Source organism: Stenella coeruleoalba (assembly GCF_951394435.1).
Source record: "Stenella coeruleoalba genome assembly, chromosome: 15".
In the NCBI taxonomy this organism is placed as follows: domain Eukaryota; kingdom Metazoa; phylum Chordata; class Mammalia; order Artiodactyla; family Delphinidae; genus Stenella; species Stenella coeruleoalba.
Genome location: NC_137161.1, coordinates 3,320,961 through 3,345,699, shown reverse-complemented (window position 1 = coordinate 3,345,699; position 24,739 = coordinate 3,320,961). Strand labels below are relative to the sequence as shown.

The following is a 24,739-nucleotide window of genomic DNA, read 5'->3' as shown; positions in this document are numbered from 1 at the left end:
CAATCTGTGTCTGCATTTGTGGGGTTACGTTTTATACCTGCCCCTTGCAGTGTAGAAAGCAAATAGATTTCGAATCGGATTCTGTTCAGTGCAGTTAAATACTGCATGTAAACATTCCCCTCCATGAGTTCATTCGGTGTGGACTAATTAGAAAGTAGGCGTTTTACATACTTGCATTATGCAAAAATCCTTAGTGTGCTGTTATATAGGTGTTTTGGAGTGTTTCAGTGATACCTGGAAAACTGGTTGGGGTTTTGGATGGTCTGGGAATGTGTTATTGTTTTTTCCCATTTCACATAATGGGATATGAGCTTCCGATGAAAATTTGCTCTGCAAAGCATTTCCAGGAATTGATAATACATGGATAATGGGGGTTGCCTGCATTTTACTTGATCTGCACTGCTGGTCGGGGGTCGTTCTCACACCACTGGCCGAAGCCAAACAGACTGAGAGTCAGGGAGGGAACAGGGGTTGACACAATGAATCCCCACCTCTTTTTGTTATTAACAAGAAAATTAATAAGTGCCTCAAAGAACCCTGCTGGGTGAGCAGCTGACGAAAATGCTCTCTTAGGGGCTCCCCTGCGAGTTGTCTGGTAGTGGCTCCCCTGCCACTACAGCAGGGGAGGGGACTTTGCAGCCACGCTGCAGCTGGACGCTGGTCCAACTGAGGGCTCTGCCAGGCCGGGATGCAGAGCCCTGCCTCTCATGGTGCCAGGCGTGGGGTGAGCTGAGCCTGTAATTAGTTAGAGCTGCAGCTGATTGATTTTCTCAAGGCTGGCACTCACCTCGGGGCCTGGGAGGCCCGGGGGGGTTCTGTTGTGCCAATGTGCAGCCTGGCTGCCCGTGTGCCAACTGCCGCTGGGATTTCACTGCAGCCTTTCCTGCAGCAAACCAGGGATGGCCTCAGCCCCGCCTGTCACCGTGGCATGGACTGTGTGAGCCCGCTGCACCTGGCGGCCGAAACAGCCCGGATTCTGCCGGAAGATGCTTGTGGCCTGAAAGCTCACTTTGCCGTCACTCTACCCTGAGACGCAGCTTCTGTGCTGGCAGGATTCACGCAAACAGAAGTTGCTCTGCTCTTTCCTCCTCGGGCCTCCACTGCTGCCATCTGCCAGGGAGAGCCACTTGGTGATACTGTTAATTAAAACCATGGCACTCGGGGGCAGGAAACACGCTTAAAACTCTGAAGCCATTTTTCCCTAATAGAAATCTTATTGTGGAGGTGTTTGTGGAGGTCGGGCTGACCAGGAAAACCTGCCAGCCTCAGATGAACTCCAACAGCTTTACCTAATTTACTCACCTGGGGGCCTGGAGGCAGAGCGGGGAGAAGGGCCTGCCATCGGCAATGGATCAGGGCGGCCACCCTCACCTCTCACCCTAGATTCTGTCCTGGGACTGGGAGATGGGAGGAAAGAGCCAGGCTTTCGTGGAGGAATCAGGAACTGCGGAGTGGATGCTTTGGGAATCGCTGACCAGGCATCTGGGAGTGAGCCTGACTGGCCATCTCTGCGCTGAGCTGTCTATAGTCAGACGGCTGTTGTCACCTGGAAATTAATTTTAAAGCGGCGGCTGTGACGGGGGAGTAGCTCTGTGCTGGATCCATCAGTCACCCACACAGAACTCCCCTTTCCATGTTTCCTGGCCCAAGTCGCTACTTGAATGCTGAAGACTCCTTGGAGCTGGCAGCATCCAGCAGACCTAGCGGGCTCCTTGGAGAGAAGCTGGAGTGATTTGAACAGGCCCAGAGGGAAAGGGCAGCAGAAAGCCTCAGGAATGTGCGGGCCCGAGCCTTCTGCAGTGGAGGGAGTCGTACTCCTGCCGCAGAGGGGTTAACTTATTCAGGGTTCTTGGCTAATCTGTGAAATTACCTCTTCTCACGGGGCTGGGAGAGAGCGGTCTTAAATAGGAGCAGTTTAATTCTTGGATCCTGGTCCTCGTCAACGAAAAGTCAAATTTTATCCTCTCTCCTTCACTCGCCCATTTAAAGCCTGAGGCAGTGGGGCTGGGAGGGTGAGGGCCTGGAGTTGCTATGGAAACTCAGGGCCTGGAAGCAGACACAGCGCTTGAGTGCAGGTAGTGGTCCCTGTGCCGGACACGGCCACTCCTCCTCTCCCCCGCCTTCGAGCTCTGCCTGCCTGTGGTCCTGGAGAGACATGGAGACCACAGAGCCCGGCCTGCCCTTCAGGCACCCTGGCTTTCCCAGAGACTCACATAGCCCTCCTATAGGCTCCTTCCAGAATGTTCTCCAAATTCTCTCCCAGTTCAACTCCTTTATCTCCATAGCAAGCAACACCCCATGATTAACGGCCAGACCCAATACTGTCTTTTATTCCTGGTGCCTCGGCCTCTGATAAGCAGGTGGGGGTCTCCTATGCCTAGGGGCTGCATCCCACTGGTTCTGTTGAAGCTCAGAATCCTTCAGTGGCCAGCATTTGTGCAGTACAGACGTCCCTGCAATACAATAAAGGATTTGTCTGGCCTTTATCCCTGGTTTCTGAGAGGAAACTTCTAAATCTTTAGAATTTCCTGGGTGATAGCAGTATCTTTGCTATTCATGGGGGCCCCTTGGACCAGACCTGGGTTTATGCTAATGAGATAAATCAGGATGAGGCTGCTAGAAAGATCAATCATGTGGTCAGAGGACTGGGGCTTAGACCTCTGTGATATCACACATTGCGGGAGGGGAGGGGGCTAGAGGGTGAGTTCAGTGGTGCAGCCCGTGATCCAGTCATCCTGCCTACAGAGAAAGCGCTGGACCCCAGGTGCAGGTGAGTTTCCTGGGTGGTGATATACATCCATGTGCTAGAAGGGGGACGGGACGAGCCCTGATTCCAAAGGGAGACAGCACAGAAGCTCTGTGTTTGGGGCCCTCCCAGGCCTGGCCCTAAGCACCTCTTCATGTGGCTCCTTGTCACTTGTGTCTTTCGTAGCAATGCTAATCCTAAGTGTAACGGCCTCCTGAGTTCTAGGGTCCTCCTGGCAAATTACTGAACCCAGGGAGGTTGTGGGAGCCCAAATCTGTAGCCAGTGGGTCAGAAGTGCAGGTGGCCTGGGGACCCGGGAGCACTGGGCTGGCATCTGAAGGGAGGGGCTCTCATGGGGACCACCCCCTCGCAGCCTGTGAGGCCAGAGCTAACTCCGGGCCGTGCACGCCAGGTCGCGCTGCAGTCCCTCAGTACAGAGTTCGGGGAAAGGAAAAGGAGGCACCTCTGCACTCTGACACGTCGGCTCGGTGCTTTCCTACGCTGGCTGCTCCTTGAGGTCTCCCGAGGGGCTGTTAGGGACACGAGCTGCCTGGGGCCCTACCTGAGCGGTCTGCTTTGGTGGGTGTGCAATGGGTGCCTGCAATCTGCATGTTTAACAAGTTTTTGCAGGAAGTTCAGAGGCATAATCGCATTTGAGAGTGACTTTCTCAAGGAGCAGAGCACACGTTCCGGGCAGAGAACATCTGCTTGAAAGGAGAGAACTTGCAGGAGGCCATTTGCCAACATTCAAACCAAAGGGAACAAAGGGACGGTGGAGAAAGAGTTAAGTGCTGGGCGCAGGGCACATTAAGATCTGTGTCTGGGAGGGCACAGCTTGAAAGCCAGGGTCACCCGGCCTGTGCTGTGACACAGCAGCCACGTGAGAGGCCTTCTTGCCTCTCAGGACGCTCTCCCCTGGCTCCAAGGGCCTCCGGTTTTTCCTTAGGGTCAAGGCATAGTGCCCTCTGAGGGGACCAGGCTGGAAGCCACGAGCTGCTGCCGGCAGGGCCCGGGGACCTCAGCAAATGGAGCTGTGAACATCTGGATGTGGGGCACAGGGCAGAAATGCCTAGAGAACTGGTGGCACCTGATTAATTGGCCATGACAACTTTCTCATGTCTGACCCTTTTCCCTTCTCCCCGGCCACTGCCCTGGGCCACTGTCAGCTTCCACGGGGGCGATGCCCACTGGCTCCCTCTCATCTCCCTGCTGCTTCTCTTGCCTCCATGCAGCCTTTCCTCCTCACAGCAGCCAGGGTGCTCCTTTTAAAAGTCAATCAGATCATGTCTCTTTTGCTGAAAATCCTCCAATGGACTGTCCTCTCACTGGGAAAAATAGGAGCCCCTGTGATGTGTCCCCGCCTATATCCTCCACCTCCCTTGGTCCACGCCTGTACCAATTCGCAGCCACACTGGTCCCTTTCTGTTCCTTAGCGAGTCCCACGCTCCCTTCTACCACAAGGGCCTTTGCATAAGATGTTCCACTGCTGCAATGCCCTGCCCTCCCTCCCACATTTGGCAGGGCTGGTTTCTTGAATTTTATCATCTCGCCCTAATGTCCCTCTTCAGAGAGGCCTTCCTTGAGCAAAACAGATAGACAGGTTACCCCTACTATTGTCCAGGACATAATCCTGTTGTCCTTCAAAGAATTGATCAGGCTTCTCAATATGTGTTTACCTGTTTGTTTTTCCTGTCTTTTCTACTATGCTGTTGAATGTTCCATCCAGTGCCTGGCAGACAGTAGGTGCTTATTTCAGTACAAGTGGCAATAGGAGTGTGGCAGGCGATCACCCCGACACCCTCGGTGGCTTACCTCAGAAAGGGCTCTTTCTTGATCACAGGGCTTGCCCAGCGCCGATGGGTGGGGACTTCTGCTCGCCACACTCCAGCTAAAGGGGGTTCTGCCACCATGCAGCCGCTTCATCCCGACTAAACGTCCTACAAAGTTTGCCAAAGAAGAGGAGTCAAGAGAAAAAGGAGATGCTTGGTTTTCACAGCATGGCAGCCCCACGTGCCACTTCTATTCCTGGTCTATTTGCCCCATCCAGACATATGGCTCCAACTTACTGCAGAAGGTCCGGGAAACGGAGCGGGCAGGTGGGATGCCGGGTGAGCACGAATGGGAGGACCTGGGGAGCCAAAAGATCTATAAGCCAGAGGTCCCATAGGGGGCGGGAGGACCACACCCACGGCAACGAGCACAGAAGCTTCCCCGAAATTTTCCCTGCCTGTATTCTTCTAGAAACTAATGGTCAGGCTGAAGAGTGGGCAAGGACTCGGGACAAATCCTCCATTTCCTTTTGCACGAGCCCTGGCCTGTGTGACGGAGTAGCTGTGTCTTCCGCGGGCAATGTAGATGTTAGGAGGTGGACAGAGACTCTGCAGCCATTATCAGGCTCTGCTTGCCTAATGTTCCATGAAGCACCTTGGAAAACAGACCGCCGGGGGACATAAGTGATCGCGGGGGCACCGGCGGCCTCCAGCTGGCTTCAGGGGTACTCCCGTTCCCTGTGCGGCCTCCCGCCCTCCTCGTGGGCTCCTGGGAAATGGGCGGCAGAAACCAGCCCAGTGATTCACCTCCCGCCTTCCTGTGACTTCCTCCCGGTCCCGTGCAGGTCACGTTTAATTATAAGGCTGTGGATGGCGGGCATATTAATTATAGGGCCGAGGCTGTGTTACCTAGAGAAAGTTGGTGCACATGGAATCCTGCTTTCCTCAAGGAGGAAAATTGTATTTTTCCTGATCTCAAAAAGAATGCCAGGGAAAGGAGCAGAGTCACACTTAGGAGTTTTAAACTAATGAGATTCAGTTTTAAAAAATTAAAAACCTTTTTATATGCAGAAGATTGGGAGAATCCATTTCCGGCATTTGGAGTTTCTCTTCAGCTGCGTTACCTGGCAGTGGTCTGGTGAGGGGCAGTGGCTTTCCTATGGGGAGGGTTGGGGTGCTGTCTTAGGTAGAGCCAGCTTGGCTCCTGGTGTAAAGCCAAGAGTAGGTTAGGCTGGGTTTTCTAAATACATAGAGCAAAAGCGTTCCTTGGCAAGAATCTTTCTGGCAAAAAGCAAGCATGTATGTTCCAAAGAGTAAGATGGGGTGAGAGTTTGACATATTTTGGTTTGTGAATAAATAAAAACCAAGCTAACTTGATAATAATAACAAGAACTGTTCTTTGAGCTTGTGTTATATGCCAGGCCACATTCCAAGTGCTCTGGGTGCACTCTGCCATTTAGTCTTCACAGCAGTCCTGAGGTGGTTCCCACTTTAATCCCATCGCTCATGTGTGTATGTGTGCATGTGTGTATGTGTATGTGTGCACACACACATGTTCTTGCACTCATATGTGCATGCATGTGTTCCTCTGTGTGTGACACTTCGTACCCCACTTGGTGTCAGGCCCTTCATGTGGTCTCTTTCCTGGATCCCCCAATAGCACGATGAGGTTGGTACTGTCACCTGCTCCACTTTGCAGGTGAGGAGAGCACTGATTTTCGATGGAAACGGAGGCTGCACGGTGGAGGAGGGACCCGAACACAGATTAACCCAGTCACAATCCTGAGGACCCCCGGTCCTACACTACTCTTGGAGTTTAGTATTTTTCCTGTTCTTTTCTTTTATTCTCTTCTGCTTGGTGGGTGGTGGCTGGGACTGCTTGGGTGCAGGCTGTTAGAGGGTCAGGCCACTGGCTAACTTGTTCATTTTGCCTTTCCCAAGACTCGTGGGGCCCCATGAAAAAGTCAGCTTAAGTGATCAATTATTCAACACAAGGACAGAAAGCTCTGCATTGAGGCCAAAAACGGGGGTAGACAATGGTAATTTATTAATAAAAGGAATTCCACCACGTTCCTCATCCTGTACTAGGAGAGAGAGTCATGGAATCGACTGAGTGAAGGCATCAAGTTTAAGCCGCTAATTACTTCCTAATCATGCAGAATAAAAGCTACATCCCTTAAAATACATCAGACAGCTAAACATAATCTTTGCTTTTCCCGGTATCATCTAAGGCATCCAGATGTTACTGTAATAACTGCTCCATAAACAAACACAAGACCCAGCTGCAGGGCCGACTTCTCAGCATTCTGGTGCCTCCCAAAGTCTCTCCCCAGGCTGGGTTCTCCATAGCTGCTCAGCGTCGCCGCAGCCCTACTGGGAGGGGACGGGCTGTGGGTACAACCACACGCCAGAGGGAGGCCAGCGGGGAACCTGCTAAATCTGAGTGTGATTGAACCCGGGACCCACCTGAAACCTTTTGTCTGTGGTCCTTTAGCAAAGCTGAGGGGTTTGGGCGTAGAAGAGGATGACTTGAGCAGATTGGAATAAACGACCTCAGACACTGAGACATACTTAGGTGGCACAATTTAATTTAGGGCCATCAACATTAGTGATGGTGAAAGTAGCGAACACTGACGGGGGCTTATTACGTCTTACTGTGTTGAAGCATCCACTCTGTGAGACGGCTGTGTCACAGAATGAGATTCAAAGAGGTGAAGTGATTTCCCCGAAGTCCCTCTATAAGTAGGTGGGGAAGGTGGAATCCGAGTACCAAAAATCTGGTTCTGCTATTTCACACGTTTCCATTGGGTTCAAGCTGGCCTTTCATCTTTCCAAACAACTTCTGTAGAATTCATGATTTGGTAAACTAAAGTTGGTTTTGACATTCAGCAAAAGATCGCATTTTTAGCGTTCACTCTTTTTTATCTTGTGTGTGTCTAAAATGATACCTGCTCACTTGCTGTAAACGTTTCGAACAACACAAAGCACAAAGACAAATTAGTGACCACCCAAATCCCATCCCCTAGTTTAACAGTTTGTTGAATATTCTTCTGGGCATACTCCATCCCAGAATGTTCCATGATATGGGATACCCCAAAGTGCTCCAAGCAAGGGGCTCTGCAGTCATGATGGCTGGGAGACTCTTGGAGGGTCATGAGGTGTATCCTCATGTTAAAGGATCTAAGATGTTCTGCGGTAAACGAACTCATTTGTCTTGATCCCATCTCATGCTCCCCAACCCAACTTGTCCACGGAATGCCTCATCCCATAACATGGATGTGCGCTCCTTCCAGAGAGCGTGCTCTGGGGAATGCTGGCCTCAACACCCTGCACTCATCCACAGGCGTTTATCAAGCAGAGACTCTGGGCCAGGCCAACGCTAGGCTCTGCAGGCTCAGGGCTGAAGGAGGCAAGTCCCCATTCCACAGTGCCCACTTTTTTATTATTTTGAGATTTTCCAAGAATACAACCTCATTATCTACAAATTATGATTGTTTTGTGTCTTCCAGCGTTCAGGACTGCTTTATATTCTTGTCTAATTGCTTTGTTCAGCACTTCTGGAAAAATGTTATACAATAGTAGTGATAAAGGGCACTCATAACTTTGTGACTCTAATGGAATACTTGTAGCATTTTCACAATGAATTATGATGGTAATTTTTGGATTGAAATGTGTATTTAAAAAATATTTATAAAGCATATCCCCTATTTCCATTTCCAGTATCAGAAGTGGATACTAAATTTTATGAAGTATATTTATGGCTTATAAGAAAAGAAGTGATTGCATGCTTCTTTTCCCCTTGTCCTGTTAATTTGGTAAAGGCATTTTTTTTTTTTTTTTTTTTTTTTTTTTGCGGTACGCGGGCCTCTCACTGCTGTGGCCTCTCCCGTTGCGGAGCACAGGCTCCGGACGCGCAGGCTCAGCGGCCATGGCTCACGGACCCAGCCGCTCCGCGGCATGTGGGATCTTCCCGGACCGGGGCACGAACCCGCATCCCCTGCATTGGCAGGCGGACTCTCAACCACTGCGCCACCAGGGAAGCCCCGGTAAAGGCATTTTTAAAAGTTTCCTAAACGGAACAGTTCCTGGACTGTGCTCACCATCGTGGTGTGTCATTTGCTTCTATTTGCTAACTACGTTCAAGCTGTTCGCATAAACCTTCTCTAACTACCTTTTCTGTGGTGATCTATGTCAGCCCTGGCTTCCAGGTTATACAGCCTTCATAAAAACAGTCAAGTGATTTTTGTCTTTCTCTATGCACTGGAACTGTTGAGACAGTGTAGGAATAATCAGTTCCTTGAAGATTTGAAAAAACAAGACTCTGCCAGGCAGCAACTCCTGCCCTGCTATTATTGATAGTGTAAATTGTTTCAGCCACTTTGGAAAGTAACTTGTTAATACCTAGTTAAGTCGAAAACATTTATACCCTATAATCCCACAACACACTCCTATATCTGTAGCCTAGAGAAACGCTCTTACGTGCACAAGGAGACGTGTACCAGAATCTTCACTGCAGTGTTGTTTTGGTTAACAAATCGAAAATGACCTAAATGTTCTAATAGGGGATTGGATAAGGTAATTGATGCAACAGACTAATCTGTGGCAGTTGAAGTGATTGAATTAGGTCTCCCATATCAACCTGGAAAATTCTCAAAAACAAAATATGAGGGGGAGGGAGAAGAAAGTGAAAAAGAACATGTCCATTTAGATACAATTTGCATAAAAGTAACACAGGAAACAATACTACGTACGATTTTTGGATGCACATCTATTATCAGAAGTACAAAAGGGAAGGATATTCATCACTTTTAAGAATCAGGTTTCCACGGAGGAGGGAAAGAGAGGAACAGAAATGGTACTTGAAATGTCTTGGTATTATTTTATTCACTAAATCAAAAAGGTCTGCTGTAAGTACAGAACAACCATGGCATCTCCTAAAGCTGAGTGGTGGGACATGGGTGTTTGCTATATTAACCACATTTCGTTGATGGCCTTACCACATCCTCTGCTGCCTTTATTAATTTTTACCTGGTTTCTCGAGAAAGGGCTGAGAGAGGTCTTCCAAAGTCACCTGTTATGTCTCTAATCCTTTCTCCTGTTTATGCTCTTTTCAGAGTTGGAGATGGAGGCTGGATGGTGACGACTGACATTCTCTGGGTACCCTGACCTGGATAACACGGTGCTCGGGACACAGCAGGTATCCCGTAAACGTGAGGCGACATCACCCCCACCACCAGCATCACCCCCACTGCGGCTCTACACTTGTCTCCCCAGATTCTCTGCACCACCTGCCTCGGTATGGACTGTGGTCATTTCCCGGCGTGGGTGGGAGCGGCACCTCGTGAATAGTGGGGGCATGGGCCCGGCACTCACTGGGTCCTGTGCGTGTCACTTCTCTGCTCTGTCCACTTGCAGTACTGATTCCCAGGTTATTCTTCAGGACCTGTCCCACCGGGTTGGTGGCAGTAAGGGGGCTGTAGCTTTGCCCCCTCCTCTGTCCTGCCCACGCACAGCACTTCCTCCTTCTCCCTGGCAGCCTGTTGCTCCGTCTCCAGCTTTCACAGCTTCTCCTCTTGCTTCTCCGTGAATTGAAATCATGTGTGTCCCCTGGCAGTCTCCTGCTGTGAGCCTGTTCTGATTGTAGCTGGTGGACTTCTGTCAGCGTCTATGGCTTGCGGGGGAGGGGGGGCAGTTCTTGTTCCCTGATTTCAGAGGAGGCCAAGTTTACTTGTCCATGTGTAGATTCCTTAGGTCAGTGGTTCTCAACGTGGAGCAATGGTTCCTGCATCCCAGGGACATCTGGCAATGTCTGGAGACATTTTTGGTTGTCACACCTGGCTTGGGGGGGTGATGCTTCTGGCATCTGGTAGGGAGAGAGCAGGATGGTGCTCAACACCCCACAACGCAGCGAGAGGACAGCTCCCACCCCAATAAAGAATGATTCTGCTCCAACTGTAACCAGTACCGAGACTGAGAAGCCTTGCTTTAGGCTCAATGAGCCGTTTATTCAGGTCTGCCCCATTTTACACAACGGCTTGGAGCCGCGACATGTGCTTCATCTGGTTTTATTTAACACGCACCAGGCACCTGGTGCTGTACTATTGCTGGGTGACCTTCCATCTATCCTGTAACTTTGCTAATGTGCACAGTACAAAATATCCACTTGAAGTCAGAAGATGGGTTTGAATCTTTGTTACGCCACTTTCTTCTGTGCATTCACTTAACACATCTTTGCAGCGCGCCTACGAGGCACCAGATCTGGAGCCAGACTATGCCCTTCTGGTGCTCACAGCCCAGCGGGAACACAGGAAGTAAACAAGGAAAGGGATAAAGCAGGCACATTTAGGACAGCAGTGTTCAGTAGGAAGGAAATAGTTCCGAGAGTACACAGGCAGGTGGTGTATTAGTTTCCTGGGGCTGCTGGAACAAACTGCCACAATTTGTCTTAAAACACCAGAAGCATATTGTCCCCAGTCTGGAGGCCAGATCTCTAATGCACGTGTGGGCAGGACAGAGCTCCTCCGCAGGCTCCGGGGAGGGTCCTTCCTCCCCTCTCCAGCCTCTGGCGGCTCCAGGCCTTCCTTGGTGTGGCTGCCTCACTCGGCCTCTGCCTCGGCTTCAAATGGCTTCTCTGTGTCTTCTCCTCTGTTTCTTATAAGGACACTTGTCATTGGTTTTAGGGCCTGCCTGGAAAATGCAGAACGATCTCATCTCAAGATCATTAACTTAATTACACCTGTAAAGACCAGACCCTTTTGTCCAAATAAGGTCACATCTACAGGTTCTGGAGGTTGAGGTGTGGACATATCTTTCTGGAGGTCAGCATTCAACCTGCTACGGATCCACATAATCTTCCCTGGAAGTCCCCAGCTGATTTCCCTTTTTGATCTTTAACCATCAACAGGAGAGGCTGGATTAGACCAGGCAGGATTCATTAACCCTTCCAAAGCACACTGATGCTCAAACACGAACAGCGTTCTAGCACCAAGAATAAGGCAGGCAGAAATCCTGTCTGTTGGCTGGACAGAGAAGCAGCAGGCTCTACCACCGTAACCCCCTTCCCCTCCTCCCCACCTTCCAGACCTGCCAAGTGTCACCCTCCCTCCGTGCTCTTTATCTCATTTTTCCTGAAGCAGAGGCTCTGAGGCTGGAGCGTGCATCAGAAGCACCTGGAGGACTTGGGTTTCAGGTTCACAGCCTGCACTTCTGACGCGTTCCAGGTGACGCTGAGCTGCTGGTCCAGGCACCACATGTTGAGAATCTCTGGGCTGAAGCTGCTTCCTGCTGCTGCCGGCTTCTCGGCCTCTTGACCCTGGGATTCCCGCTCAGCCCCGCTTCCCCCGGCCCCTCCAGGTCCTGCCTCCTTTCCTCTTGTGTGGCACTCACTCTCGGGCTCCGCCGGTCACCGCACTCGGAGCTCGTGTCTTGCGGCCAAGGACAGCGTCTGGTCCCCGCGCCGCAGCATCTAGCCCAGCATCCACGTGGATGGCACGCATCAGGTGGGTGGCGTGAGTGACGTTCATGCAGCCTTCCTCCTCGAGGAGCCGGTGGGCGCTGAACTCCAGGCTTCCTGCCCCCAGCTGGTTCTCAGCACGGCTCCCCGGGGAAGCCATTTGCCCTCCCTGGGCCTCCGTTTCCTCATCTGCCAAAGGGGCACAGTAGCACTTCCCTTAATGTCAGGACTCTCAGATGTGGGGAAAGCAGGGGGAATGCTCCCGGCATGGATGAAGGGCCCGTCAATGTTAACTGTGGGGAATACAGCCTTCTCTCTGGGACGAGGCAGGCCACATGCGCGTGCTCCCCCGGCTGTGCTGGGTTTCATCGTCAGGTAGAGCTTCTGCAGCTAGGCGTGTTCCTCAGCGGGTGCAGGGCTGAGAGAGGCCAAGCAGGGCCACCGGAAGAGCCTGGTGTGTTGACTGGGAGCGCTGGTCTCCTCCATAGCGAGGAGTCACTTCCGCTTTTGAAAACCGTAACACAGGCGCAGTTACGTTACAGCGTAGAATGAAGATGCTCCTAAGTTTGAAGGTACAGCGTGCAGATTTTAGCAGTGCCTTGGGCAGAGGCCCTGCCCCTACAGGGGCTGTTCCTTCACGGCCCCGCCCCCACCCTAGGGCGCCCTGCACAGAGCTGCACACAGGCCAGGGGCTCAGGCCTGGGAGAGGAGAACAGACTAGTGAAGCTGCTTTCCAAGCACTTCTCTTACCCTAACACAAATGCTTTTGCAACCCCTGTGCCCCAAGGCCATGTTTCACACTGAGGCAGGGCCTGGAGGCAGGAGTTGACACCAGGCAGCTCTCACCCTTGGAGGAAAAAAGCATTTGATTATTTGAGGCCAGAATGGTCCAGCCTTCACCTCCCTGGCCTTTTGCACTGGAACAAGGCCAGTCAGTTCTGTCTGCTCCTGCCGGTGGTGACTTGGTTTAATCACACAACTGCGTGTCTGGGAGAGCTCCCTGGCTGCCTTGACTACACATCCTCACCCCTGCCCGGCCTTGCACACACTCCCCAGGTCATTCAGCTCATAAATAATTCCCATTCATCCTTCCTGAGTCTTTTTCAATATTGCTTCTTCCAGGAGCTATGCCTGACCACGTTTGTTTGCCAAACACAGTGTGTGGCCCAGGGTGAATGTTTATGTACATTCAGTGAGTGGCCAGAGCTTAATATTCATGAGGAGCACAGCCTTAAGTATCCACACATGTAAAAATACACGCTGTGCCTTTTCCGTAGTGCTTCGCAGAAACTCAAAGGAGAAAACGCTTGTAAAAATACCTGATGAACTACAAAGCAGTGCCCATCCCCGTGATGAGAAAGCCCTTTCCCAGAGGATGGTCCAGAACACTACTGCAGTATGCCCTAACACACACCAGTGCTGTGTGTGGCCCACGCTTTGCAAGGAGTCACGTTTAAAGAAGCAAATTCCACAACCAAAAATGATTAGAAATAAATTGCAATCTTTTCTTGCTTGTCCACAAACTTTAATGGGGATCCTGTTAGTAACCCAAAGCATCTCTTCTCCAAATTTCCTTTTCTCCCCATCACCTCATACCCTTCATGTTTCTCACCTGCCAACTCCCTAAATAAATCTCCTCACACCCCAAAGTAATCCTCTCTCCCTCTCCTCCTCTCCTGCCTCCCCTGTCATTATGTAGATTCTCCAGCCACTGCGGCATCTCCAAGTTTACCTAAAACCCAGATTCTTTATAACAAAGGAGAACCCTGGGACTTTCCCAGCTAGCCAGCATCCCTTCATTGTCCCTGCACCAGAACCTGACTCCTCAACCCCATTTCCAAATTGTGGGGAGGGGAAGAATTTGGGCTAGCAAAAGCAAGGTCATCTTTAGTGGATGGACGGTACAGGAGGAGGAAGTCTGAGGATTTTCAACCCCCATCAGTCATATCTCATTGGCAGTCCTGCTTCTAATTCTGCACCATTTTCTAGTTTGTAGGGAAGCTTCCTTTCCATCATCTGTGTGTCTCCAGGCCAAACCTGGGAGGTGGTTCTCCCTCTGCCTCTACCTTTTTTATTTTCATTTTTGCTTTTTTTCCAGATGAGAACACTGAGCTCAGGTAAGTGAAGTGACCAAACAAGAGTCACAGCAGGTAGGGGACAGAGCTAGGATTAGACAACACAGTCTCTGACCCCGGGGTCCCCCGGTGCCAGCTGTCAATTAGCAGTTTCCTAGCGATCTGACACAGCACACTAGTGAGCTGATGCTATTCCAATCATCCCCATGTTACAGATGCGTAAACCGAGGCTCAGAAAGCTAAAGTAACTTGCATGAGGTGTGACAATCAAAAATTGGCAAATCCGGCATTTGACTTTGTTCAATTAACTGTAAGGCCCATGGATATTTGCCTCTTCTATTCTTGTCCCATGATATATGATCAAAACTTTGTACTAGTTGTTTCATGTCTCTTTTTCTGCTGTGTATATAGCACTTACCCTTGAAATATCAAGGAAATCAGAAAAATGTGTTCTTTGCAACCCTTCTCAGTGCCTCCTTCCACCCATGTGCCCCAAGGCCAGTGGCCTCACACCTGCCTCTGCAAGCCCTGCCCACCCTTGCTCTGGAGGCCACGGCTGCCTGCAGCTTCTCGGCCAGAGCTCCCTGCAGTCAGGCTGTCAGGGTCAGACCTGGTATCTGCAGGGGAAGCTGTGGACACCTCCACCACCAGTAACACCAGGTGAAGTTCAAGGCTGGGAGCATTCCCAAAGGGCTTAACTTTATCTTTATAGTCTCAAGTGTGTTCTCTAGGTCTTTGGGGGGACTTTTGTTTACTTATGGAAGAAAACAAGCATGATCAATTTTCCCTGGACCTCGGGAGCAATACAATTTCATGAGGTTGGTGCCAGAGTGAGACATACGTGGGTTCAAGTCCCTGCTTCCCTTGCACCTGAGGGACCACGGGCAGCTGCTTCAGGTCCGGGGGGTAGGGCTGTTAAGTCAAATAGTATCCTTTCTGTGTGCAATAAACCATTTACTCACCCCTCCCATTCCTGGCACCCTAACTCAAAACCTAGACCCCAAGGCTGTTTCACATCTCTCTTCTCTCCCCTTCCTCTGCCCTTCCTTCTCTCCAATTCCCATTGTGATAACAGTCATTCTGAGGTGTCAAGAAAGACCTTTTCTTTTTAATCAAAAGGGGAGAATTCTAACATCTTAAGTCTGGATGCCGCCTTGAAAGGTCACCTGCTGTACAGCCCCGTCTTTAGACAGGACCACTTTCAACTGATCCAGACAAATGGAAGCTTTCTCTACACATTTGCTTAAAAAGGACGTTCCTTCCTCTTTTTGTGGTTGAGGAAACGGCTAATTTTAACACATCAGAAGAGATACTTAAAGGACCGCGCAATATGAAGTCAAATGTGCCAATTACACCTGCGCCGTTCGCAGGCAACTGCATAATGATGGGCTGCTTTCACAGGCGACCGTCTGGGCCAAGTCCTCGCACCGTCCGTAAGGGTCAGCCTTTCTCGTTCTTAATTTTGTAAGTCAGACGAAGCTATTCTATACGCGCATAGAGGGACCTGAAGGCGCAATCAGTAAATTGGGACAGGTTGGTTAAATTGATCTGTAAATGATAATTGTGGGAAAAGTCTAGCCCTTATGGCTTCCTAATCAAAAGCCCATCACCTGAATAGGTGAGTGCCTCCTGAAGGCTGAGTGCCAGTTTTTCCACATTTTTACATATTTTTGATCTCATTATTTGAATAACTTAAAAAATACACTAATAAAGGGAGGAAATAATAGCAGAGCTTCCGGCCAATGGAAGAGAGAAGCACCTGCCGAGATCCATCACCTGCTTTTAAGGGAAACCTCTGACCCCTAAGCCAGGAGCCTCGGGGTCTCACACGAGGGAGCGGGAGACGTGGGAGCAGAGCAGTGGGAATGAGGGACAGGAGCTGTCTCAGGGCCGCCCGCAGTGGAGGATCATGCTCAGAGAGGAGCGATGCGGAGACTCGGAGGCCGGGGTGAGGGCTGTTCCGCCCCAGGGCCCCCTGAGCAGCCGAGGACGGGCCTGCGGTGCAGCACGAGCTTTTGGCTGGGGGTGAGCAAGGCCCAGGAAAGGCTCCCTCCTTTGCCTCAGCTCTGAGGCATCCCTTGGGTTGACCCCCGAGTCTTCACCCACTGAGCGGCCTGGCCCTGCTCTGCACCTCGCTGTCTCTGAGTGAGTCTCAGCCGGGCAGTTTTAACTTCCAGGGACATTTGGCGATGTCTGCAGGCATTTTCGGTTGTCACGTGGGGTGGGGGGGAGCTGCTACTGGCATCCAGTAGAGTCCAGGGCTGCTGCTGAACACCCCACAGTGCACAGGGCAGCCCCCCAACAGAAAACGACCAGCCCCAAATGCTGAGAAATCCTGTCTTGGAGCCCTTGGTTGCAATTCTTACAACTACAGTGCTGGCCCTTCAAAGGGCTGAAAGGCACTGCTTTCGAAGCAGGTGCCCGAGGAGCCAGCCTTTGCCCAGCTCCCTGCCAGCCACCCCACACGTCAGGGGGTGATGATGCGGAGGGGCCGGGAGGTCGTGGCCAGATGTGGACAGACACAGCAGTGAGAAGAGCAGGGAGCCGGCCAGGCCGGCCTGCTCCCACCACTCGGGACCCGAAACCACTCGGTGCAGCAAAGACGTGCCAAGCAGAGCCCACACAGCTGCTGCGCTCAGAAAACACGTTCTCCAAGACACGGGGCTGCAGCTTGTATCATAGCCCTTCCTGCAGCTCATCCGGAATGGAGTGAAGTCGGCTGACTGTGACCTGGGGAGTGTGTGCGAGGCCGGGCAGGGGTGAGGATGTGTAGTCAAGGCAGCCAGGGAGCTCTCCCAGACACGCAGTTGTGTGATTAAACCAAGTCACCACCGGCAGGAGCAGACAGAACTGACTGGCCTTGTTCCAGTGCAAAAGGCCAGGGAGGTGAAGGCTGGACCATTCTGGCCTCAAATAATCAAATGCTTTTTTCCTCCAAGGGTGAGAGCTGCCTGGTGTCAACTCCTGCCTCCAGGCCCTGCCTCAGTGTGAAACATGGCCTTGGGGCACAGGGGTTGCAAAAGCATTTGTGTTAGGGTAAGAGAAGTGCTTGGAAAGCAGCTTCACTAGTCTGTTCTCCTCTCCCAGGCCTGAGCCCCTGGCCTGTGTGCAGCTCTGTGCAGGGCGCCCTAGGGTGGGGGTGGGGCCGTGAAGGAACAGCCCCTGTAGGGGCAGGGCCTCTGCCCAAGGCACTGCTAAAATCTGCACGCTGTACCTTCAAACTTAGGAGCATCTTCATTCTACGCTGTAGCGTAACTGCGCCTGTGTTACGGTTTTCAAAAGCGGAAGTGACTCCTCGCTATGGAGGAGACCAGCGCTCCCAGTCAACACACCAGGCTCTTCCGGTGGCCCTGCTTGGCCTCTCTCAGCCCTGCACCCGCTGAGGAACACGCCTAGCTGCAGAAGCTCTACCTGGCGATGAAACCCAGCACAGCCGGGGGAGCACGCGCATGTGGCCTGCCTCGTCCCAGAGAGAAGGCTGTATTCCCCACAGTTAACACTGACGGGCCCTTCATCCATGCCGTGAGCATTCCCCCTGCTTTCCCCACATCTGAGAGTCCTGACATTAAGGGAAGTGCTACTGTGCCCCTTTGGCAGATGAGGAAACGGAGGCCCAGGGAGGGCAAATGGCTTCCCCGGGGAGCCGTGCTGAGAACCAGCTGGGGGCAGGAAGCCTGGAGTTCAGCGCCCACCGGCTCCTCGAGGAGGAAGGCTGCATGAACGTCACTCGCGCCACCCACCTGATGCGTGCCATCCACGTGGATGCTGGGCTAGATGCTGCGGCGCGGGGACCAGACGCTGTCCTTGGCCGCAAGACACGAGCTCCGAGTGCGGTGACCGGCGGAGCCCGAGAGTGAGTGCCACACAAGAGGAAAGGAGGCAGGACCTGGAGGGGCCGGGGGAAGCGGGGCTGAGCGGGAATCCCAGGGTCAAGAGGCCGAGAAGCCGGCAGCAGCAGGAAGCAGCTTCAGCCCAGAGATTCTCAACATGTGGTGCCTGGACCAGCAGCTCAGCGTCACCTGGAACGCGTCAGAAGTGCAGGCTGTGAACCTGAAACCCAAGTCCTCCAGGTGCTTCTGATGCACGCTCCAGCCTCAGAGCCTCTGCTTCAGGAAAAATGAGATAAAGAGCACGGAGGGAGGGTGACACTTGGCAGGTCTGGAAAGCGGGGAGGAGGGGGAGGGAAGTCAGCGAGGTGGGAAACACCCAGAGTGTCAGGCCTGACTGGGGGAAACTCCGAGTCTGCAGAGATCTGCTCCTTCAGGCTGTCTCATCATTGCTCCATTTCATGTTTTATATCTTAACTTGGATGTCAGTGACATAGAGCTCAACCTATCTGCAATAAATCACAAATTACATTTTATAAATACAATTTACCAAAAGGCAACAAGAAGTTGTTTTACTTTATTCATTATTTTAACCTACTTTTCCCATGTGTGTCACTGATTTTTGAATTTTTAATATTTTATCTAGAATCCGTGTTAGGCTATACCCGAGCCCAGCAATTCTGTGTTGCTCTGTTTTTCTAAAGATCAGCTATTTTTCAAATAAGAAGTTGGTAATGACATGTTAATAGATAAATCGACAAAATAACTTATTTAAGTGTATCCTTAAGTTTATTCTTTCAGCAGTGACATGACATCCACCATCTAGGTCCTTTCAGAATCCCTCAGTTATTTCCATTTAAAAGCAGAGAAAATGGAGGCACGGGATGATTAAATGATCTGTCTGTGGTCCCCCTACTGGGAAGGGTCAAATTGGGATGAGAAGCCAGCTCTTCTGATGGAAGCTTATGTCTGTAAAATCGCACATGGGTACTGTGCTAAAGGACTCGTATGTCCCACAGTCTAAGGGCCTTTTCTCTGGACTTGAAGCCCTGCCTGTTTCCCGGCGTTCATGCTGGGAGGGGTGTTTGTGCAGAGGGACCCTTGGTGAGCTGCCACATTATGCAAACTTGATCATCCCGTCCGACGTTATTGATGTCGGCAGCCATTGTGAAATGAAGTTTGGGAGGTGGAGTGTGGAGAACAGCACTTGTAATTTTTAATAACCATCCTCTTTTACTTCTTATGGGAAGGTTGTGGGTGCTTTAATGGAATCCGTCTGTCATGATGAAGAAGTGGACATAGTGTCCTGGCACACTCCAGGCAAGCTCAGGGCTTCGGTCCACTCGTTTCTGGTGAACAAGTTCCTCAGGAACCTCAGATATTCTCCACTGTTAAGGCAGACTGGGAACAACTGAGGGGCTAGTGAGACTGTGACCCCTTGATGTTTAGTCATCTCTGGAACTGGTGCTCTCCATAGGCTTGGTACCCAGCAGGTGTTGGCACAGTGATGGCTGATTCCAAACTAAAAGAACCTTTCCACCTAGAGTTTCAACAGCTCAGTTATCCACTCCTTCAAGTTCAAAATCTCCTTATCTGACTACCTTGTCAGGTTCTCCCTTCGCATGTCACATGGCCAGGACAGGACAGATGATCTCCCCTTGAAGGATGTTTCCTTCAAGATGGTGAACGGCATCACCATCTGCCCAGTCACCCAAGCAGGATGACGCCCTGGCATCATTTCTGATTTCCAGTCTCCTTTGCACCAGGCACCTACTCATTTATCAAGCACTGCCTCTCCTATTCCCTCACTATCACCTGAACCCTCACACTTCTCTCCATCTCCACCACCAACTCTCTGGACCATGCCAGCTGCAAACCTAATTGGTTTCCCTGTCAATCCATGTTCCACATAGTAGCCAGAGTGACATCTAGTCAACTCCTACTTAAAACCTCCCATGGCCCCTCAGGCCAAAGTTCAAGGTCTTCACATGACCTAAGGCCCTGCGAGCTGTGTTTCTCACCAACTTCTTCACCCCCATCTCCCACCCTGCTCCCCGCCTCCCAAATCCACAGTCTCCAACGTGCCGCGCCTCCTTGAAGCCAGCCATCACACACGCTGTTCCCTCTGCCCACAGCATCCTTCCCCTGCTCCTTGTCTGGCCAACTCTTACTCATCTGCCAGGTCTCAACTTGACAATCTTCAAGCTGAAGCCTGTCTTCAGTGAGGACTTCCCTGAGTGACAGGAGAGGCAGACACTTGTAAAGCCCTTGCTCTCTCCCCGGGACCCACCAGAGCGCTTTATATACACTGACTTGTTTAATCCTTGCAGCAACCCTATGGCATAGCGAAAACATATTGTCTGCAGCTTGCAGATGGGGAAACTGAGGCACCAAGAGGTAAACGAACTTGCCAAGGCCACATGTTTAATAGAAAAGCCAGGATTCAAATGCATACCTCTTGGCTCCCCAGCCTGTGCACCAATCTCCACACCACAGGTCTCTCAGCTCTGACTGCAGGCAATGGCTGGTGATGCACTCACTTGTACCCCACGCCCTGGAATTCACTTCTGCTGCTGCTGCCGCTTACCCAGTGATAGTCTCCCCACCACCTCTAAAGCATCACATGGGAAGGACTTATCTTCTTGTTCGCTGGTGCATTCCCATTGCTCAGGAACACATTCTTGACGCAATGAATAAATGATTACGAATCCTCCCTCAGCACGTTTTCCTGTTGGAGCCACTGTTGCTCTCCCAAAGCATTCCAGGTTCACTCTGGGGCAGAAGCAGGGGCTGTTTGTGAACACTCTTGGCTGATCAAAGGTGTCCAAACAGGGAGGGGAATCGCCCACCAGGGGCTTGGATGAGGTCCCTGTGTCACAGAATAATTTGTCTTTTGGTTGGTATCTCTTCTCTCCCAGCCCAGGAAGCGTCCAAGCTTTCATTTGGGAGCTCTAAGCCTCTCCTCTCTAGAAAAAGGAGGTTTTAGTGACTTCTCTTGCCAAAAGCAAAAACTGCTAGGCACCTGGAAGGAGCACGGTGCCCTGATTCCTGTGGGGGGAGGTGAACTGGAGACTCAACAAAGGGGAAGCGGACATCTCCTCCTCCTTGGCCAGGGTCTGTGTGGAGACTCGGCTGCAACAAACAGATGGAGATCGCTGCAGAGGCTGGAAAGGGGGCTGGCCTGGAGAGCTGCCGGGAGGCTCCCGTGGGTCCTTTTGCACTGGACTGGACAACGGTCAGGGGCAGCCGAGCGCGCTCCCTGGAGCTCAGTGACAGCCCAGGGTTGGGGACCACTGGTATCTGGGAGCTGAAGAAGCCCCTGGGGCTGAGGGCCTGCCCCGGGGTCCCCCCCACTGGGGCCTGGTACCTGTGAGCTCAGGTCCTTAATGCCACCCCAGAGTGGGGGAAGCGATGTACCTGAAGCTGAATGTGCTGTCCCTGGGCCACGTAGGGATTACTGGCGACTAAACTGGACTCAAAGATGTGGCGTGTATTTCTCCCCAGTGTCGTCAGCACACCCGAAGCCCAGACAGGGGCCTTGGGACCTTGTCTTGGGTGCTGGGCACACAAAGCAGACTGGATGGGGGAGGGGGGTGTGGGCAGAGCCTCGGGCGCGAGTGGCATCATCCCTGCAGGATGAGCGATGGTGACGGGCTGCCTTCGGTGCTGGTGCAGCTCCGATGGCCTTGAGCAGGAAGATGTGGCGATGCAGCTCTGAGCTCTCTGCTGCTGCTCTGTGGGTTCTCCCCACCCACCTCCTGCACCCAGGGCCTTGTAAAGTCTGGTTTCAGGGGCTTGGGAAATTTGCCCTGCCCAGTGCCTCTGGATGTCTGTGTCTGGGGCTCAGGCCGGAAGTCCCTCTTCTAGTGGGGCAGTGAAGCCTCTTCTGGGGCAGGGAGAGCCTTGATGGTGAAGAAAGTCCTGGAAGCCCCTTCGGGAGGGCCCGCCGGTTCTTCAGAGTGTCGTCAGGTTCATCGTGTTTATTCAGCTACGCTCGCTTTTCCTTCTGCCTGTGACTCCCCCTCTGTCACAGGGGGACGCCTCCACAGTGGGTCCTCGAAGGGAACCCATCCTCAGGGACACCCGAGGGCCCAGCCTGCCAGGCGAGAGCGGAGCGGGAAGGAACAGTGGCTGGTGGGTGAGACAGGCGAGGCAGCTTGACAGGAGAGTTTTATTCAATAATTAATAAGCAGTGGGCCAAGCAGATGTGACGTTAGGAAAATTTAATTAGAACATGCAACTTATATATGTAATTGGATGCCTGGGGGTAATAATAATGCATTTTCACAATACCTCTCTAACCAAAAGGAAATAAAAGGTTTTGAGTCATAAAATGGGATCAGTGGTGAACAGCTGCAGATGCTGGGCTGTCCTTTCTGCTGTCCTGAAGGTCACTTCTGTGGCCCAGCCTGTGGTGCATGGCACGGTGCCTAGTAGGTGCTTGTGATATTTGCTGTTACAGAGTTTTCTGATGAGATTAACTAAGTTAGGGCTTTCAGGACTTCGCTGGATGGTTGCACATTTAATCCCAGAATGAGTCTAATCAGATTGAAAGTGGCTCTTCTTTATTTGTAGCTTCTTCTTTGTTGAGGCACCTGAGCTAAGATCTCATGATAATTATCTCGGGTGGTCCTCCAGCAGCATGGCAGGTATTCTCCTACGTTTTACAGCCCAGGAACTTAAGGCCCTAATTCCTCTCCAGTCTTGGCCAAGTTCACCTAATAGGAAGTGATGGAGCTGAGACTTGAACCAGGTCTTCGGGCTCCAGAGCCCCTGCTCTGAACTGCTAAGTAAGTACCTTCTCCAGGGGCGTCTCTGTGTGGCGACCCTCAGCCCTGCATGCTTGGCGGCTGGGATTAGGAAGGCATAAGGCATGGGGGACGCAGACAGCTGAGGTTTTCATAAAGGGCAAAAGCTGGATTTCACTGCTTTTCCTGCGTGAGGCTGCCTGGTGAGCTGGGGCTCCAGGGAGCAAGGTGAGGCCGTCAGCCCTGTCTGGGGAGGTGGACGCCGGGAGGCTGTGGGGTGTTGGGTCAGACAGTCGAGGCCCAGATCCTAGCTCTGTGCCCTCGGGCTGTGGGATTTGGCATTTGGGACTGTGGTCATCTCCACGAGGTTGATTCCTGAGAGGGTGGGGTGAGATTAACGACGACCTGTTGCCCATCATGCCCCCCATTCATTCCATTTCCTGCAGCAGCGGGAATCCACTCTCTAAACTACCTCTCTGCCCCAAGGCGCAGATGGCCTCCCACATCACAGGGTGAAACTCACATCCCTGCCTGGCCCGAGGCCCACGTGCTCTCCCTCCTGCCTCTCCCTCCAGCCTCCTCCTCACTCACCCCTGCCGCCCTGCGGTGCCTGCCTCGGGACCTTGGCACGTGGCGTTTCCTCTGTCTGCCCACCCCCATCCCCCATAGCCTCATGGTTGTTTTTTTATTTCCCTGCGGTCTCAGGTCAAATGCCACCTCATCAGAGAGCATGTCCCCGGCACCACAACCAAGGGAATACCCCCCACCCTGTCCCTGGCACGCCTGGCCCCTTCAATGCGCATTACAGCTCTGCATAGCACTTTCTGCCATCGGGTTCACTTGCCCACAGGGAGGCCTGGACCTCACTGCGGCCCCTGTAGTGTCCCTGTGCCTAGAACTAGCTCATAACAGGCATGGCACGAGTGAGTGAGAGAATGAAAAGTGCTATGCGGTGAGAGCTGAATCAACATTAGTGGTTCCTGATAGTTTGTTTCTTATTTTTTAAAATTTTTCATTATCAATTGGTTTATCGTTACTGCATGGAATTTTGCTGTTAATGAAGTCATAAAGAATTCTGAAACTGTCTATAAAACCAGTGTGTGTTTATAACTTTTCTAATGTTAAAGACTACTTTTATGGAAAATTTAGAAATCGCATTATTGTATAAGTAAAATAAAAATCACCTGTAATGTTTTTTAACATTTTCATTCCATCTCATTTAAGGTTGGGTAAATGTTTACAATTTTGGCTTTTCATTTTCTGCTTTTTTAAAAAAATTATGGTGAAATGCACATAATATAAAATTTGCCATTTTAACCATTTTTAAGCATACAGTTCTGTGGCAATAAGAACATCCACATTGTTGTGCATTAGTTATTTTTTTAAACCCACACAATCCTCTCACGTTTTCATCTCTGTTGGAACAGAGAACAGTTTCAATGGGAGGAAAGCACGTTTCCCTGACTTACGTGTGCGACGCTGGGTTAGAAGGAGGCCTGGCAGGTGGTCCTTCTTGAGGCTCTGATGGGGAGGCCGCCTCCCTTTCATGTCTCCAGCTTCCAGGGGCCCAGCCTCCAGCTTGCTCTCATTTGGTCTCTTGCCTGCCCTCCCACGGTGCCTTCCCAGGCAGCAGCTGTCCCCACCATGGCTGTGATAACTGAAGGCCTAGCGTGGAGGTCTGCTTTGGCTGCTGGAATGTGTCTGGTTAAAGTGTGGTTTGGTGACACCCCCCTCCCCGGATCATTGGGGCAGCTCCTCGGAGGGGCAGGCCCCTGCCCACGCACCCGGGCCGCGGGGTGGAGGGTGCAGGGCAGCAGAGAGCCCCTCACCAGACCCAGGCTCACAGCATCCCCGCAGGTCACTTTCGGCTCTCCTCCGTTCTTGCTTCAGATTTCATGGAAAAGCAAAAGAAAGACTTCAGATATTAGGAGATGCCACAGATAAATAATTTCACACTGTGGCAGATGCATGGGAGGGACAGGCAGCGTCTGACTCTCCTGGCAGGTCAGGGAGGGCCTCTCTGAGGAGGTGGCATTTCAACTGGCCCATGGGGACCAGAAGGAGCACACAGCGGGGGGGACAGTGGGTGGCAGGCCCTGGGAGGCACATTCGCGAATTCGG

At 51.8% G+C, this 24,739-nt stretch overlaps 1 long non-coding RNA gene across 1 annotated transcript in view; it reads right to left on the bottom strand.

The window, feature by feature from the left end:
* Window positions 1–569: 569 nt before the first annotated feature.
* The window catches only part of LOC307197919, a 110,019-nt gene continuing 85,849 nt past the window's right edge, over window positions 570–24,739 (bottom strand). The window contains exons 5-6 of the long non-coding RNA XR_013831548.1: window positions 4,559–4,683; window positions 570–1,546 (exon numbers count right to left, since the gene is read on the bottom strand). This is a non-coding gene — a long non-coding RNA (uncharacterized lncRNA). The remainder of the gene's footprint in view (window positions 1,547–4,558; window positions 4,684–24,739) is intronic.